This window comes from Palaemon carinicauda, chromosome 15 (genome assembly GCF_036898095.1).
Source record: "Palaemon carinicauda isolate YSFRI2023 chromosome 15, ASM3689809v2, whole genome shotgun sequence".
Taxonomy (NCBI): Eukaryota; Metazoa; Arthropoda; class Malacostraca; order Decapoda; family Palaemonidae; genus Palaemon; species Palaemon carinicauda.
In genome coordinates, this window is record NC_090739.1 from 105,158,507 (window position 1) to 105,162,505 (window position 3,999).

Below are 3,999 nucleotides of genomic sequence, written 5' to 3' on the forward strand. Positions count from 1 at the left end.
GCACCCATTCATTCACTAAAACCATCATTATCATCACCTAAGTCTTGCATTCATGTCCCCCATACAGAGAGCAATATGTTTTGGCACCTTGTTAACCACCTCCTGTAATTTATCATAATAATCGATCCTTTCGATTGGTACCTGCTTCATCAGTAGGCGCACAGTGTACTATAATTGTCATATTTCCATGACTAGATTTCATCCTTAAATACATAATTCTTTAATCAAATGGTTCCCATTCCTCTAATGCTTGGCTAGCTTGTTTGTTCAAAAGCAATCCTGGTCCTTGATAGTGAGTGCCATCCTCTCTCCCACAACGTAATAACAACATTCCTCCATCAAATGCTCTCTTGTCGAATTCAGCCAGTCTTGTTACAGTGAATGCTCGCATATCCAGGCCATATTTTACAAAAACTTTCAAAAGCAACTCTAATTTGCCATCCAAGTTCAATGTTCGGACATTACAATTTCCAATGTTAAACTTACTCTTTCAGATTTATAAACTAATTCTTATTTGCCAGCCGTGAGACTCTTCCCACCTTTATCCTACTAAAGGTCATTTCTACCATATGTGGGTTCATAGATGTTTCATAAGCAGATTTCCTGAGATTTTACATTGCATGCGTTGCGAGGAATTTGCAACGCCCTTCTTGTTGATCTACTCCCAAGAAAGTGGAGTCTCCTCAGTGGGGGAATATATGTTTGCTATCCCCACACCCAAGAGCCACACATGTTTAACCCATCAGCCGAGATGGTTTCCAGGTGTTGGCCGCTGTTGCTCAAGCAGCTTCCTGGAACCACAAGTGAAAGTGAGAGTTGAGTCTTTAGTGATGTTCAGAAGTACAAAGCCATTCAAAGGATGTGGCTGCTTCATACTTGAGATAGTACACTTCAAATATTCGCATTTTTATGGGAAAAAATCAGAACAAGTAGAATGGTTAAAAAAAAAAAAATCGGAAGAGTTATAAATGGTTGGTTGATAGCTTGACTTTTACAAAATCAAGCACGAGAAACTAAATTTATTGCCTTACGACATTTATCTTTATTTTTGTTTAACCTTTTTTTTTTCCTAATGAAAATATGAAAAACTCGTACTTTTAAGTTTATATCTTTTGTTTGTTTCTGTGCTTTTATACTCGATGGAATAAAATTCGTTTCGATAATGACTAAATCACACTACATATATGACTGGCTAACGCATGTACAGTAGATGTGAATGATGATTTAACAATCACACTGTGATAACTAATATAAACAGTATTGATGCCTATAATATTAATATATAAAAGTAAACCATGTGTAAGGTCTTAATAAAAAACAAAGAAAACTATATCACATGTCTCTATATCTGCAACTATGCATTTTTGCTTTTGTCTTCTCCTATTTATTATGAATATTTTGATTGAGCACAAGCAAAAAATCTCATATTGGCTTGGGTCCCATCATCACTATCTGACTAGCTGGCTATCCTCACACTTATGTGAACAATTTCAAACTTTCATATACTTCCATAGGTTGTTTGATCTCTCTCTCTCTCTCTCTCTCTCTCTCTCTCTCTCTCTCTCTCTCTCCTGTCAATGGTATTAATCATCTCTGTGTACGTATTATTTCGCCCAAGATTACAGATTGACTGATTGAATTGAAGTTTTCTGGAATCCTGACATTGAATGTCATTGGCGCCGCCAAGATTGGAGAATCACTCAGAATCGACATAAAGGTAAAACACGTTCTCTGTAATCCGAGTGTACGTCCACCCATCCTATGAATGAAGTAATGTAATTCATTATACTGCTGTTAAAATATAAATCAAGGAACTTATCAAACGAAAAAGGCGGTTACCACTAGCATAAACACACACACACACACACACACACACACACACACACACACACACACACACACACACACACACATATATATATATATATATATATATATATATATATATATATATATATATATATATATATATATATATATATATATATATATATATATATATATATATATATATATATATATGTCAAACATACGCATCTTTTCCACATCATATATGTAATAGAGCTAGATGAACGCATAGTTGTTATAAGAAGGAATTTAATTATTCTGTATTAATAGTTTTTATTTTCGGCCGCCGTAAAGTTACCTTTTAAGAAATGAACCAAGCGAGTTATAGTCACGTTGTTATAGGTATATACTGTCTTCCCATGTTTAGAGTCCTTGGCTGGGCATAGCGAAGTTTCCTCAGGCTGCCTTGCGGATACACCTCCTATTCGAGTGGTAAGTGGTAACCGTCTTACAAGAGTACTCAAGGCCTGTCAAGTTGGTAAGTAAAGAACTGCGTTAAGTTGACATTCGCTTTTAATTTCTAATACTTTAACGTTCATGTGGGGTCTATTGATATTTGCAATTTATTTATGTACACGCTAAATTTATTTCAAATACCCAAGTAACAACATAACCTGTTTTTGTTCTTTCAGGAATAAGTTTGGGATCCCCTGATTTACATGTACGTACCAAATTGATAATCTGGATGGCAGTTACTTGATTGGAGCAGAGTTCCTGTTTCATCATTGCGAACAGACCACATGTAGATTGCTGAATATAGACTGACTAAAGACAACGCTGGAAGCTGGTGAAGTATTTTTCTGTCTGATCTAAAAGGCAAGTATTGTTTTAGATTTGTTTTCAATATACTCTAAAGCGGCGCCCCTAATAGGGGAGGACGTTCACTATAGCGCACGGTAGACCTTGTCTACCGTGCGCTTTAGGGAGGCTTGCTTTTAAACCCTTTTGTCTAAATTCGGTAAGTGTTCAACTTTTTGTACTTATTTGGGTTCTGCAGTTCACTCTCAGCCTGATAACAAATGTAAAGTAAAGAGTTTTAACTTTTATTTCTACTCTTAAATTCTATTCCATATTTAATGCCTGTAAATAATCTTATTCTAAACTTAAACTATACGGATGTGCCTTTTTGTTCGAAATTGGTTCACTAATAATCTTATAAACCGCTACTATTTACTTAATATTACAGCCTTAAGGTATTAAAGTAATTTATGTACGGGCACCAAACTTTTAAAGGTAAAAATTCTAATATTTAATACTTTCAGATTGAATGGCACGACTCCAGGAGCAAATCAATATATAACTTCAATTTCTATCTTTGACGGTTTGGTTTGGTTGAAGAATTTTCTGTTTATGGAAAACCTGTCAAGAATTTTCAAGATTGTTACTGAAGTCCTAAGATCAGCAATTGATGTGGACCAACATGTCCGGATTTTTTTTTTTTTTTTTTTTTTCCCCAATTCTGCATAGTACTTCCAGTTTTGTACTGTAAGATTTGGCAAGCTATATTGTTACATTCCGGTGAATAGGTTACTGGTAAGTTATAGCGAAAAAAAGAACTTGGTTTGCTCACAATTATGGTGGAATTTCCTTATTGACAAGGTAATTAACGCTAGCAATTTTTATGACAAATTTTTTCTTATTGCAAATCTGGCTGGTAAAACTTCTGTGAAGTTAGCCATTGGAATAAAATTTAACTGCTTTTGGTTGATTTAGTTAATCTTCATTGAAATGTGATAGATGCTTCATTAAGTATTCTTCGGTTGCTTAAAATATATTCGGTTCATATTAAAGTAGTCTTTTGGATCAATTTGATTCTCTTAGTCTTAACTGTATAATCTCTTCAAATAAATTTCTATCTACCATTTCGAAGTTGTTCTACTTTTATCTTAATTACTGAAAATTTGTTTAAATTTATTATTGGCTTCACAAATTTTAATAAACTTGTCGGCCATTAAATTTGTAGCATTTTAAACTATAACTGCAGTTTTCAAAAACGTTGACTTGGTTTTATAATAAAGGAAACCGCATGGAATTCTCTCAATTTAGGTATAAGAGAACGGTTATGAAAAACGGTAAATTTCGGTGAAACACTTTTAATTACATCAAATGAGACCCGTTATTGACCTATTAACCAACGATTCACAGATTTAA

The 3,999-nt window shown here is 34.1% G+C and overlaps 1 long non-coding RNA gene across 1 annotated transcript; it reads left to right on the top strand.

Moving 5' to 3' along the window:
- The first annotated feature begins 2,281 nt into the window (after positions 1 to 2,281).
- LOC137654354 (uncharacterized) lies at positions 2,282 to 3,169 on the top strand. Its single transcript, XR_011046607.1, has 2 exons — positions 2,282 to 2,326; positions 2,481 to 3,169. It is a non-coding gene; the product is annotated as an uncharacterized lncRNA (long non-coding RNA).
- The last annotated feature ends 830 nt before the right edge of the window (positions 3,170 to 3,999 follow it).